The following is a 15,484-nucleotide window of genomic DNA, read 5'->3' on the forward strand; positions in this document are numbered from 1 at the left end:
AGTCTGGCAGAATGGATTAAAAAACAGGACCCATCTATATGCTGTCTCTACTCAAAGGACACGAGGCCAAGGACACAAATGGGCATTTACACACCAATGTTTATAGCAGCATTATTAACAATTGCCAAGAGATGGAAACAGCCAAACTGTCCATCAACAGACAGTTGACTAAACAAACTGTGACATTTACATAAGATGGAATATTATGCAGCTGTAAGACAGAATAAAGTTATGAAGTATGTAACAACATGAATAGACCTTGGGGACATTATGCTGAGTGAGATTAGCCAGAAACAAAAGGACAAATACTGTATGGTCTCACTGATATGAACTGACATTAGTGAATAAACTTGGAATATTTCCTTGGTAACAGAGACCACCAGGAGATAGAAATAGGGTGAGATATTGGGTAATTGGAGCTGAAGGGATACAGACTGTGCAACAGGACTGAATATAAAAACTCAGAAATGGACAGCACAATACTACCTAACTGTAATATAATTATGTTAAAACACTGAATGAAGCTGCATGTGAGAATGATAGAGGGAGGAGGGCTGGGGACATAAATGAAATCAGAAAGAAGATAGATGGTAAAGATCGAGATGGTATAATCTAGGAATGCTTAGAGTTTATAATAATAGTGAAATGTACAATGTACAAATTTTTAAAATGTTTTTGCATGAGGAAGAACAAAGGAATGTCATTATTGCAGGGTGCGGAAAATAGATGATAATTAATACTTTAAAATGTCACCTTATGAGTGAGACTAAAGCAAAAAATGTTTATTTGTTACATAATTTATATTTTGACTAGAGCATTTCCTAATATAACTCATGTAGATAGTTTGATTGAGTGTCATAAGTACTTGGAATCTCAGGAAGGACATGAGATTTTGTTGGTTTGTCCAGAGTGATGCCCCGATGAATCCCAAAGTGATTTGATCAGTGACTGGAAAAGTATTTGCATGCCCCCTTTGGGGAATGGTGAGAGTGGGGAGAAATTCAACTTCCCCAAGTTGAATTCTTGATATTCGCACAAGCAGTGCGGACAACCAAAGCTATAGGCTGAACCCCCAGTCTTGGGGTTTGTTCATATGAAACTTAACCCCACAAAAGATAGGTCAAGTCTACTTAAAATTTAGGCCTAAGAGTCACCCCCAAGAGAGCCTCTTTTGTTGCTCAGATGTGGCCTCTCTCTCCAGCCAACATGACGAGCAGTCTCACCACCCTCCCCCTCACTGCGTGGGACATGACTCCCAGGGGTGTGGACCTTCCTGGCAATGTGGGACAGAGATCCTGGAATGAGCTGAGACTCAGCATCAAGGGACTGAGAAAAACCCTAGAATGAGCTGAGAATTAACATCAAGGGATTGAGAGAACCTTCTCGACCAAAACGGGAAGAATGAAATGAGACAAAGTGTCAATGGCTGAGAGATTCCAAACAGAGTTGAGAGGTTATCCTGGAGGTTATTCTTACGCATTAAGTAGAGATCACCTCGTTGTTCAAGATGTAGTGGAGAGGCTGGAGGGAATTGCCTGAAAATGTAGAGCTGTGTTCCAGTAGCCATGTTTCTTGATGACGATTGAACAATGATATAGCTTTCACAATGAGAATCTGTGAATGTGAAAACCTTGTGTCTGATGCTCCTTTTATCTACTTTATTAACAGAAGAGTAGAACATATGGAATAAAAATAAATAATAGGGGGAACAAATGTTAACATAAATTTAGTTTGAAATGCTAGTAGTAAATGAAAGCGAGGGGTAAGGGGTATGGTATGTATAATCTTTTTTTTTTCTCTGTTATCGTTTTATTTTTTTTTCTGTTGTCTTTTATTTCTTTTTCTAAATCGATGCAAATGTCCTAAGAATGATGAATATGCAACTGTGTGATGATATTAAGAATTACTGATTGTATATGTAGAATGGAATTATATCTTAATGTTTTGTTTGTTAATATTTTTTAATTAATAAAAAAAGTTAAAAAAATAAAGAATAAACATGCCATTCCAACTTGAAGTATTTGCATACTTCCAAGTCATTGTCAGTTATGGTAATACAGTTATTTGCTTAAAGCCCTTTATTAAGAAATGTCTATTTTGAAATAAACATATTTTCACATTTAAAAAAAAGATAACATTAACTTATGAAGTAGGTGATTTTGATTTTCAGGTTATTAGCCATTATGGTCTCCTTGTTGGGTGGGACATTTTAACAAACATTTTTGCAAGTTTACACCTTCATTATCAGTTTCTTGAGAAACAGATATACAGTGCTTAATGTGCACACTATTGGTTTTACACGTAATGCTGCCTTGAAAATGTTTATTGAAATTTTTAAAAAAGGTATTAATAGAATAAATAAAATTGTGAAGATTTACACTATGTAATGCTGCCAAAACTACTATAGCAAGAGTATTTGGACTGCTCACTATATACCATATGGCAGAACCAGCCAGTCTCTATTTCCTGCACGTATTTCATGGATACCTACATAATCTATAATTTCCCACAATTCCTACTGACCCTGCTGAGGAGCAGCCTGGCCTCTTGATACATCATGAAACCTGTGACGTAAGCCATGGCATCCCTGGCTGGTACACCAAGCCAACTGCAGAGGTAACTATGTTGAGTATTTCTCCCTCTATCTCAACACCAGGAAGACTTAACTATTTCTATTTCTAGCCATTTGAGTCCAAGTGACCTTCATTTTTCTCAGTTAGGACTCTGCATATCGTTCTGGAATGGGAGGAACAGTCATTTTACATTTAGAAAGGGTCTGGGGTTGAAAGGCAGGTTATCTCTGGGTTTTGTTTTTACACATGTGTTAAGGTGAGAATTCTATGTCCTGTTCATGTTCTCACACTTGTAGATGAGACCTGTGGTGGTCTGAAGCTGTATGTACCCCAGAAAAACATGTTCTTAAAGTTAATCCATTTCTGTGGGTGTGAACTTATTTTAAGGTGGACCTTCTGATGAGGCTTCAGTTAAGGTGGGAGCCACATTGTTCAGGATAAGACTTAATCCACTTACTGGAGCTTTTCATTAATTAGATAATGAAATTCAGACAAAAAGAAAGTGAGCCATAGGAAACATGACATTACATCCAAGATACCTAGAAGAGAAGGGAGAGACAAGCAGACACTACCATGCTTTGCCATGTGACAGAGGAGCCAAGGATCACCAGCAGCCAGTCTTTCATTCGTTCTTGCAGAAGAAAGTACCACCTTGATGATGCCTTGATTTGCATATTTTCCTGGCCTCAAACTGAGCAAAGAAATTCCCATTGTTTAAACCAACTCATACTGTGAGCAGCCTAGGAACTGAAGCAACAGTCATAAAGGGGGATTATTTCACAGAAATGGGAATATGTGGGAACCCTACAGCAGTTTAAATACACAGTAGAAATAAATTCAATTCAAAGTCACAAATATTTGTTGAGGACCTACTAAGTCCAAGTTCATGCTATGAACTTCTTTCCCATACCTCTAGAAGGTTAAGGCATGCACAAAAATGATTCTTATTCAGATTGACTGAAATGGCATTTTCTTAAAATTAATGAAGTGAGACTGTTGCATCAAAGAAAATAATGGACAGTATTGCTGTCAATGATAAAGCTTGAGCTTTCACACAAAAATCAGAATATTGGAAAAGTTGTATCCAACAATGTGAGTTTATCAACTTCCCTATATTTAAAGGCTTTTCTGATAAGATTGATGATAACATTAACAAATGTGGTAATGAAATGCATCAACATTTGGAACAACTGCATGATTCAATGAATCAATATTTTCCAAAGGACAGATATGTGATATTACAAAATCATTCATGGGTTTAAAAATGTCCATTCAAATCACAAGATAGATCAATGGACTTTAGTACAACAGAGTTTCAAAAATTCATTGGTATGGTTTCAGATTCTACATTGTAACTAACCTTTAAGAAACAACTCTTCATTAAGCTTTGGTTAATATCAGAGAAGAATATTCACATTTATCTGAAAATGCTGTAAAAAATGTGCTTCCATTTTCCAACTATCTTATCTGTGTAAGGCTGGATTTTCTTCATATATTTCAATCAAAATAGCATATCACAAAAAATTGAATACAGCAGTGGTCATGATAATCCAACTGGTTTTTAAGCTAGACATTAAAAAGATTTGCAAAAAATGTAAAATATTACCACTCTTCTCATTGCATTTTTCTGTTTTGGACTATAGTTATTTTTCACACACAAAAAATGTTATTTCCATTGACATGTAATGACTTTATTGTTGCTTTTTAAAAATGAATTAATGATTATTGCAAAATACCTGTTTTCGTTTCTAACACAGTAATATTGGTAGATGTAAACCACATAAACAAAATTATTTGGGACCCTCAACCATTTTTAAGAGTGTAAATGGGTTCTTAGATGGAAAAGTTTGAGAAGTACCATCCTGAATTATACACATTTGGAACGAGTTTCATTACATTTGGGCTATTGAAGTGAAAGGGGTGAGGAGAATAATGGCAGTAGTGACCAGGAAAGTTTTAACAGAAGACTCTGAAAAGTGGATAGAATTATAACAGGAACTCTTTTGAAAAGATGAAAAATCATCAATAAAAGCTTAGAAACAGAAAAGCACTGTTTATTCTCAGGCAGTAATGAGTTCAGTTGACTGAAATATAAGGAAGACACCATTCTCTCCTGCTTCTCTTCTGACTTTTCTGACCCTTCTTTTCACCGCTTTTGTGGGCTCTTCTTCCTCTCCCACCCCATCAATATTAGTGTTTCTGCAGTTTCTGTCTTTGGCTCTCTCTCCTCCCTCCATACAATGGTCTCACTCACTAATCACACCTATATCAAAAATCAGACCTATCACTTCTTTTTTTTTAAAAAAAACATTTTTATTGACAAATCTTCATGCATGTACAGTCTATACTATGATGTACAATCAATGGCTCACAATATCATCACATAGTTGTGTATTCATCACAACATTTGCATCGCTCCAGAAAAAGAAATTAAAAAAAAGAAAAAAATTCATATATCCCATACACTTTACCCCTCGTTCTCATTAACCACTAGTATTTCCATCTACCCAATTTGTTTTACCCCTTATTCTGTCTATCATTTATTTATTTATTTATTATCCATATATTTTTTTAATTCATCTCTTCATACCCTGGATAAAAGGTTACAGTCACACACAGGGTTACAGTCACATTGTAAAAGTTATATCTTTATACAATTGTCTTCAAGAATCAAGGCTACTGGAACACAGCTCAGCAGCTTCTGGTACTTCCCTTAGCCACTCCAATACACCAGGAACTAAAAAGGGATATGTATATAATACATGACAATAACCTCCAGGATAACTTTTAGACTCTGTTTGAAATCTCTCAGCCACTGACTTTTTGTCTCATTTCTCTCTTCCCCTTTTTGTCAGGAAGTCTTTCTCAATCCCATGATGTGTGGTCCTGTGAAATCCCAATAGTACTGTCCCTTATTGCCAGGGAGATTTACACCCTGGGAGTCATGTTCCATGTGGGATGGAGGGCAGTGAGTTCACCTACCGAGTTGGCTGACAGAGAGGCCGCATCTGAGCAACAAAAGAGGTTCTCTGGAGGTGACTCTTTGGTGTAATTATAAGTAGGCTTAGTTTCTCCTTTGCAGGAGTAAGTTCCATAGAGGCGAACCCCAAGATTTGGGGCTCAGCTATTGACTTGGTTGTCTCCACTGTCTCTGAGAACATCAGAAATTCTCCAAATGGGGAAGTTGAGAATGTCCCCTTTCTCCTCAGTTCCCCAAGGGGTCTCTGCAAATACTTCCTTATTCACTGCCCAAATTACTCTGGATATATCAGGACATTACCCTAACTTGGACAAGCCAACACAATCGCATGTCTTATTCAAGATTCTATGCATTTATGGTGTTCAACTAAACTTACCTTACAAGTTAAACTAGGTAATGCACTATCCAAAATATAAATTTTTCACCAAACATCTTTCCCTTTGGTTTCACACAGAAGTTGAAGTTTTTAAATATGGACCATATCACCCTTTACCCTGTATTCTGATCTACCCCAGTCCTGTCCAGATCAGCTTCCTTCACATCACTAGTTGAAGCCTGAGCAAATTTTCAACTTTTTAAACAGTTCCTGCATGGGGTGCTGCTGACTTTCAAAGCTTGAGAGCACTAACTCTAAGTCTCAGGTGTCTCACATAAATACCTGAAGTTTCAGGGAGCCACCAGGTTATACACAAACAGCTCACTATCTCAGAATTTAGAATTACCAGTTACAACTTCTGAATAGATGTGATTGTTGTAAGAGCTTACAATCTAGGACCCTTTACAATAGGCCCCAACCTGATAATGCATGCTCTCAACTTCAGTTCACTGAGTTTTTATATTATAGTTAGTCCATATGAGTGGGACATGATAATATTTGTTTTTGTTTGTTTGTTCCTGACATTTCATTCAACATACAGCCCTTAAGGTTAATTCACCTAGTTGCATGCCTCACAACTTCATCCTTTCTTGTGGCCACTCAGTAGTCCATTGTATGTCTACACCACAGTTCCCACTTCCATTCTTCTGTTGTTGTTATACTTAGGCCGCCTCCATCATTGTGAATTCCAAGTACTGCTGCAATAAACACCAGTGTGCAGATGTCCATTCCCATCCCCACACTCAGCTCCTCCAGGTATATACTGGGCAATGGGGTTTCAGGATCATAGGGCAATTCCACCCTATTACTTCTTGAATCCAGATCTTTATCTTTCCCTCCAGAGATCTTGAACTATATGTTCTAAACACCTTGAAGGCAACAAGTCTAAAATGGAATAAATATTTTCCTGGAGACCATTCCTTCTCATATCCCCTTACTTGGCACCTCCATTCAGGAGTAACTCAGGCCAAAAGCAGTCACCTTCATCTCCACTCTTACCTTACCCCCGTATTTGTTCCGATTTTACCTCTGTCATGATCACTGTTCCTTGTTTTCTCTTTTCAATACAATTACACTATTTTCTAGTTGTTCTTTTTGCCACTAGACTCACACACACCCATTCCATCTTCCATATTATTGCCTAAGCAATAATATAAAAACATAATCATGCTGTTTCCCTATTTTAAAACTCTTGATGCTCACCTCTGGGACGAATCCCTAACATCTTAGTGGAGCATAAAATGTTGCCCATTATCTGGACCTTGACTACCTCTCCATCTTTATTTCTGGACCGAGTCCCTCCTCTGCCCAGGACAAGCATATTAGTTGCTTCTGCAAAATCAAAGAGCTCGCAGTTCCGTCAATGTCTCTAGTTTGTTTCATATTCCTATGCCTTTTGTTCAGGTTATATTTTTCTTCCACCATGGCAGTTCTGCAATGGAAGCAACAGAGAATACCAACTCACCTTTCATATTTCTTCTTGAGACCCAGTTCCTCTATGACCCCATCCCTTCACAAAGGGTTAAACAATATATTTACTTTCCTCTTTTAATAACAACATTTTGAAAGTGGTTATTTGCTTTTCAAATCTGTTTCTGAAACTATTCCTAATTGATGTCCCTTCTCTTTGGCCAGAGTGCTACCATATGAAGCATTTTCTGTAGGCTTGTTATTGTATTAAGTAAAAAGCAAAGAAAATGTAAATATCTAGCTTGAAGAAGAGGTATTTCTTTTAACATTCCCACATATAGATTGACAAGTAAAGAGCTAATGCTTATAAAACATGTATTCAGTATCTAAGTGTGTTAGGCCCTTTAAAAAACATTTCACAAATGATTTGAAATTCCTGGAATTTCTTTAATGCTATCCAAACTTAAATTCTGATAGAATTGACATGTTTTTTTTCTTCTTTTTTTTTAATCATAGAACGCATGTTGTTTTAAGATTTTCCTAAACAGAGCCAAATGTCTAGCCTTTCAAACATAGCTGGCCATTCAAAGCTCATTTTAAAAAGGATTAAAATTCTCAAACAGCAATATCATAGACATATTTGCCATCTCCTGAATTCAGATGATATCAGTGTTACAGACTAGCCTACCAGAGAATTGTTTCATTATTGAGCTCAAGTCCTTCTAATCAGTGAGCCTTTGCAGTCTTCTGTGAAAAATTACAGGAATTTAGAAGGGTGCTTCTTCTAGTTTGCTAGCTGCCAGAATGCAATATATCAGAAACAGAATGGCTTTTGAAAAGGGGAATTTAATAAGTTGCTAGTTTACAGTTCTAAGGCTGAGAAAATGTCCCAATTAAACAAGTCTATACAAATGTCCAATCACAGACATCTAGGGAAAGACTCCTTGATTCAAAAAGGCCAATGGAGTTCAAGGTTTCTCTCTCAAGTGAGAAGGCACACAGCGAACACAGTCAGGGCTTCTCTCTCAGCTCCAAGGGCACATGGCAAACACGGCTTTCTTTCCTGGCTTCCGGTTTCATGAAGCTCCCTGGGAGACATTTTCCTTCTTCATCTCTAAAGGCCACTGGCTCATGGACTCTCTGCTTCCTGGTGCTGCAGCATTCTCTGCTCTCTCCGAATCTCTTTCATTCTCCAAAATGTTCCCTCTTTTACAGGAGTCCAGAAACTAATCAAGGCCCACCCAAATGGGTGGAGACATGCTGTCACCTACTTCAGTTTAACAACCACTCTTAATTAAATCACATCTCCAAGGAGATCTAATTACAGTTCCAAATTTACAATACTGAATAGGGATTAGAAGAAATGCTTCTTCTACAAAATGGGATTAAGGTTAAAACATGGCTTTTCTAGGGTCCATATATCATTTCAAGCCAGCACAGTGCTTTATTAAGTCAATTTGCAAAAAATGGAATAATCTTAGTTTTATAAAGTGCTTTCAGTTAAATGACTCATCTACACTTAACATTTCAGATATGAGTTCGTAATAATTTGAACTTCAGAATTTCTGCAGGATTTTTTCCAATTCTACTACTAAAAAAAACTATAAGAAGAATTTTCTTAAAGAAAAAATGCATAAGTGATACCAGCAACAGTATCGTTGGTTTCTTTGTCTTAAAAGCAGAATTCTGGGTGGTGCAATGGTAGCTCAGTGGCAGAGTTCTTGCTTGCCATGCCAGAGACCCCAGTTTGATTCCTGGAGCCTGTCCATGCCAAAAAAAATTATCAGAGTGCTGACACAATATCCTTAATAAAAAGTGCTTAGAGACCATGTCAATAGATGTTACCTGAACACAAAGCTAGAAATAACTTGTTTCAGGCAAATCTAGCTAGGAATATATATGACTGCTGAGGAGATGTAAAATTTTCACAGCTTTTACACTTGATTATTTCAAGAAGACATTGTCCCCAGTTGTAGAAATGACAGGTCACACATTTACATAGGGGTACAGACTTCAGGGTCTACTGTACTCACATCTAGAGCAAAAACAGTGATCAAAGAGGCAGAAGGAAGCATCAACAAGTTAGTTCTCAGAGATTTCAGTGACATTAGATTTTTAGTAGGTGTGTTACAGTGATGATGTTTTTCACTATATGCAAAGCAAGGAGTTGATAAAAAAATAAGTTGGCAAATAGAGCAAAGCAAGACATGAGTAAAGTTGGCAAGGCAGTTAGGAATTAGAATAGAAAAAGGAGATGTGAAAACCACCTGAGAAATAAGGCAGCATTTGTGGAGAGAATATTGGATTCTAGAAGCTAGGGAACTTAATTAAACGAGAATGATCAAGAATTTTTAAGCAAAAGTTCTATGAAAGGGTGGTGGGATCTCTAAGAAAAAAGAATTTTCCATTTATTCTTGTTTAAAATATTCTGGTTCATTGTAAGCTATATGGTCCTGTTTAGTGGGGTAACAAATGATTTGAAATGATGGTAGGGAGAGTAGAGCAAAAGGTATTAGTAATGCACTTTAATAGGCCAGATAGCTCTCTCAGAAAACAGAATGATAAAATCATCCTGCCTGAGGAGGCAATTTTAGTTTTCCACCTTTCAGCAACACTTCATGCTTTCTTCAGGGGAAGATAAGATCTTAGAGCTGTAATCTGGAGGCAGAAGAACAGGCCGTTATAGTTAAAAAAAAATGCCTCAAAAGTAGATTTGCACCTCCCCTTGGATTACTTGGAAACTATTGAGCATGGCACAGAAAGAAGAAAGTATAGCATCTAGAAAAATAGAAGCTAAAAGTCAAAGTACCACGCAATCAGGGACTAGGTACAATGTTCCCTTAAAGTAAGCCGTAATTGAATGAGTAATGTTTTCTTCTCTCTCTCTACTCCCTCTCTCCTCTCTCTGGTTTGTATGTGTATGTGTGTGAATAAGTATATGAAATGCATGCACACATGCAATTTATTGTGTGTGTATATATATATATATATACAAGGAGCTTATTCTTTTTTGTTGTTGTTGCTTCCTCCAAAATATCTTCTCACACTGTAGTTGCAGTTTGAAGTTTGCTTAACTCTTAAAAGGAGCTTTTAAGAATGTCAAATGGTGCAACCACTGTGGAAGGCAGTTTGGCGGTTCCTCAAAAAACTGAATATAGAATTGCCATACGACCCAGCAATACCATTGCTGGGTATCTACTCAAAGGACTTAAGGGCAAAGACACAAACGGACATTTGCACACCAATGTTTATAGCAGCATTATTTACAATTGCAAAGAGATGGAAACAGCCAAAATGTCCATCAACAGAGGAATGGCTAAACAAGCTGTGGTATATACATACGATGGAATTTTATGCAGCTTTAAGACAGAATAAACTTATGAAGCATGTAATAACATGGATGGACCTAGAGAACATTATGCTGAGTGAGACTAGCCAAAAACTAAAGGACAAGTACTGTATGGTCCCACTGATGTGAACTGACATTAGAGAATAAACTTGGAATGTGTCATTGGTAACAGAGACCATCAAGAGTCAGAAACAGGGTAAGATAATGGGTAATTGGAGCTGATGGGATACAGACTGTGCAACAGGACTAGATACAAAAACTCAAAAATGGACAGCACAATAATACCTAAGTGTAATGTAATTATGTTAAAACACTGAATGAAGCTGCATCTGAGCTATAGTTTTTTTATATATTTTTTTATTTTTTATTTTTATTTTTTTCTCTATTTATCATTTTATTTCTTTTTCTGTTGTCTTACTATTTCTTTTTCTAAATCGATGCAAATGTACTAAGAAATGATGATCATGCATCTATGTGATGATATTAAGAATTACTGATTGCATATGTAGAATGGAATGATTTCTAAATGTTGTGCTAATTTTTTTTTTTTTAAAAAGGAGCTTTATAACGAAAGTGTAGAAAATGTGGATATAGTTTGGAATCATGGAAAATGCATTGGAGCACAGATCAAGATCTGGGCCTTAGTCCAGCTCCTCCAATATCTGTGGGGTTGGGAATTGGACCTCCCTGGACCTCAACTTTCCCATCTGGGGACTGGAACTATTGGTCTAGAATGCTCTGTAAAGCCTCTTCCTATCTGACATTTCAGTATTCTGTGATATTGGTGATTTCCTGTCACGTGTCACTGATACCTGGTGGGCACATGCCTAAAGTGTAAACGCAGGAAGAAGCAAGATCAGCTTCTGAAATATTGAGTGTGCCTCTTAACAAATGAGTTGCTTGGTTTACAACAAAGTGGAAGCAAAACAGATGACATTAATAGCAAAATGTCTCAAAACAGCATGGTATTGGCATAAAGATAGATATATCGACCAATGGAATCGAATAGAGTGCTCAGATATAGACCCTCTCATCTATGGACATTTGATCTTTGATAAGGCAGTCAAGCCAACTCACCTGGGACAGAACAGTCTCTTCAATAAATGGTGCCTAGAGAACTGGATATCCATATGCAAAAGAATGAAAGAAGACCCATATCTCACACCCTACACAAAAGTTAACTCAAAATGGATCAAAGATCTAAACATTAGGTCTAAGACCATAAAACAGTTAGAGGAAAATGTAGGGAGATATCTTATGAATCTTACAACTGGAGGCAGTTTTATGGACCTTAAACCTAAAGCAAGAGCACTGAAGAAATAAATAAATAAATGGGAGCTCCTCAAAATTAAACACTTTTGTACATCAAAGAACTTCATCAAGAAAGTAGAAAGACAGCCTACACAATGGGAGATAATATTTTGAAATGACATATCAGATAAAGGTCTAGTATCCAGAATTTATAAAGAGATTGTTCAACTCAACAACAAAAAGACAGCCAACCCAACTATAAAATGGGAAAAAGACTTGAACAGACACCTACCAGAAGAGGAAATACGGATGGCCAAGAGGCACATGAAGAGATGCTCAATGTCCGTGGCCATTAGAGAAATGCAAATCAAAACCACAATGAGATATCATCTCACACCCACCAGAATGGCCATTATCAACAAAACAGAAAACAACAAGTGCTGGAGAGGATGTGGAGAAAGAGGCACACTTATCCACTGTTGGTGGGAATGTCAAATGGTGCAACCACTGTGGAAGGCAGTTTGGCGGTTCCTCAAAAAGCTGAATATAGAATTGCCATATGACCCAGCAATACCATTGCTAGGTATCTACTCAAAGAACTTAAGGGCAAAGACACAAACGGACATTTGCACACCAATGTTTATAGCAGCATTATTTACAATTGCAAAGAGATGGAAACAGCCAAAATGTCCATCAACAGAAGAATGGCTAAACAAACTGTGGTATATACATACGATGGAATATTATGCAGCTTTAAGACAAGATAAACTTATGAACCATGTAATAACATGGATGGACCTAGAGAACATTATGCTGAGTGAGTCTAGCCAAAAACTAAAGGACAAATACTGTATGGTCCCACTGATGTGAATGGACATTCGAGAATAAGCTTGGAATATGTCATTGGTAACACAGTCCAGCAGGAGTTAGAAACAGGGTAAGATAATGGGTAATTGGAGCTGAAGGGATACAGACTGTGCAACAGGACTAGATACAAAAACTCAAAAATGGACAGCACAATAATACCTAATTGTAAAGTAATCATGTTAAGACACTGAATGAAGCTGCATCTGAGCTATAGGGTTTTTTTTGTTTGTTTTTTTTTTACTATTATTACTACTTTTATTTCTTTTCTCTATATTAACATTCTATATCTTTTTCTGTTGTGTTGCTAGTTCCTCTAAACCGATGCAAATGTACTAAGAAACGATGATCATGCATCTATGTGATGATGTTAAGAATTGCTGAGTGCATATGTAGAATGGTATGATTTCTAAATGTTGTGTTAATTTCTTTTTTTTTCCGTTAATAAAAAAAAAAAAAGCAAAATGTCGTATTTGCTACAAGTGCGGAGGGTCGTTAAGTAACAAAGCTAAATGAAAACATTCATAAGATCATCAAAATACATGTACCATGGGCGTGTGAGGGTGGTTCAGTGGTAAAATTCTCTCCTGCCATGTGGGAGACTGCAGCTCGATTCCCAGCCCATGAACTTCCCATCAACAAACAAACATAAACCAATCAAACAAACAAAAATTTCAACAAATGGTGCTGCAATAACGGGATACTCACATGGAAAAATAATGAAATGTGACCCTGCCATACAGCATACAAAAAATATATGTATATTTTGTGTATATATATTTACCATGATGTATGCTAGGCTGCCCTCTTTACTGAAACTTCCATGTAAAATAGATAACGTAAATAACATTGAGAAAATAAAATAATGCAATTACAATATGATAACAAAACCTATGAAAAGCAAACACTCATTGGAACAGTGTGACAGGGATCTAAGGTTTGACAGACCTGATCGTGCATGTTGGCTTGGCCACTTACCAGCTATGTATGCTTGGTCAAGCTAATTATGTATTCATTGTAAAGAAATTTGGAAAAAACAGAAAGAATATCAAAGAATAAAACAAAAACCACATATTACTACTCAGATATGGCTGTCACTGACTTCGTATGTACAGCCAGCCTATTTCCTAAGCTTATATATATATATAAAACCCAATTTCACCATAACATATTGTAATATTTCACTAAATATTCCTTTATAACCCTTTGATGCTACAGATGTAAGCTGAGGGAGAAGTGACAGCAGAGGCGCTGGTAATGTGAGCCACCAAGTCCCCAAACTTACACCTTCAGGACTTACTCTGGCAGAAATGTTTGTACGCCACTTCTACTTGATGGTGAGTTGCGCTAAAGTTCCTGGCTTACGGGATCAGAAATCAGCCAGTTCATGATAGGTCAGTCCTAAGGACATCTGAACAGCCAGACAGTCTCTTCTAGGCCCACTAAGCGAGCCAAGAGCTGTTTCTCAAAAGGAGAATATTCAAGAACACCTGGGGCATTATATAAGATTCCAGGCACTAGGGTAACTTCCCAGAAACCTACAACCTCCAGATGGGTCCCTGGACCAGATAAGTCCTGAAACCGAACGGGCCCAGCCTCTCCAGAATATAAACTAGTTCCATCTACCTACCCCATAGAATGACAGTCCCTTCTAATATGAAGAAATTAGAATGGCCATAGCCCAAATACACCTAAAGAATGGGATAGAAAGATTGAAGCTGATAGTGGAGTTATAAGAGGTCACGCTTAACAAACAAGTATGACCGCAGAATCATCACACTGATATTTCTTTTAGATTCCAGTATCTCAGAGCAGCTAGAAGTAAAAACCTAAAATTGTGGAAGTGTAGCCCATACCATACTCTGAAATTTGTTCTACAACTAACTGTGGTGCTGTACTTTGAAATTTATTGCTTTTTTTATATGTGTTATTTTTCACAAAAAAGAAAAGTAGATTGTGATGATAAAAAAAATGTATTTATCTCTTCTGGCCTCCAACGTTCTGGAGCAGCTAGAAGGAAAAATCTGAGAGGTTCAAATGGAAGCCCATGACAAACTCTGGGATCTGTCTTGTAACTACTTGTTGAAGAGTGCTTTGAAAACTACTGTTTTTTACTTTCTTTGCTTTGTATATATGTTATGTTATATAATAAATAAAAGTTAAAAAAAGAGAGAGAGAGAATGTTCACTGAAGGCATGGCTCTGCCCCCAAATCACAAGGGTATGTACTGTCATTCTTTCACCAAGGCTTACACAGGCCTCATTAAGTCTCCTAACCCACCATGGATACTGTGAGGGCCCAGGGCCCAGCCCTGCCCCCTCCTCAGTTACTGCACACAGCTACCTACTTGACTGGGACAGTCCCCCTCAGGGGAGAAAGGACGTCATTAAAACTCCCCTCCCTAATCAAATTTCTCGAGACCCTATTGAAACTGCATTGCCACATTCTTAGACCTAAATCTTTATAAACCACTCCAGTGGCACTTCTCTCTCTTTTGGGCTGAACACTACCATGTCCCATCTGGCTGCCACTGGGGAAGAATCTTCTGTTTCTAAGTCCCTAAGTAAACTCGTGGGCAGCTCCCTGCCAGATGTGTTCTTTGGTCTTAGAGCTAGTTGGGTTGGAACAGATACCCAGGGCACCATTGGATCTTTTCAGTTGAAATGGTCAAGTAAGTAAAC

General features: G+C 37.3%; 1 long non-coding RNA gene across 1 annotated transcript in view; it reads right to left on the bottom strand.

Annotated features, from left to right (window-relative positions):
• Positions 1 to 9,915: 9,915 nt before the first annotated feature.
• Positions 9,916 to 15,484, bottom strand: part of LOC143667999 (uncharacterized) — a 43,207-nt gene continuing 37,638 nt past the window's right edge. Inside the window, exon 4 of the long non-coding RNA XR_013168230.1 lies at positions 9,916 to 9,997. This is a non-coding gene — a long non-coding RNA (uncharacterized LOC143667999). The remainder of the gene's footprint in view (positions 9,998 to 15,484) is intronic.

This window comes from Tamandua tetradactyla, chromosome 24 (assembly GCF_023851605.1).
Source record: "Tamandua tetradactyla isolate mTamTet1 chromosome 24, mTamTet1.pri, whole genome shotgun sequence".
NCBI classification, from domain to species: Eukaryota; Metazoa; Chordata; class Mammalia; order Pilosa; family Myrmecophagidae; genus Tamandua; species Tamandua tetradactyla.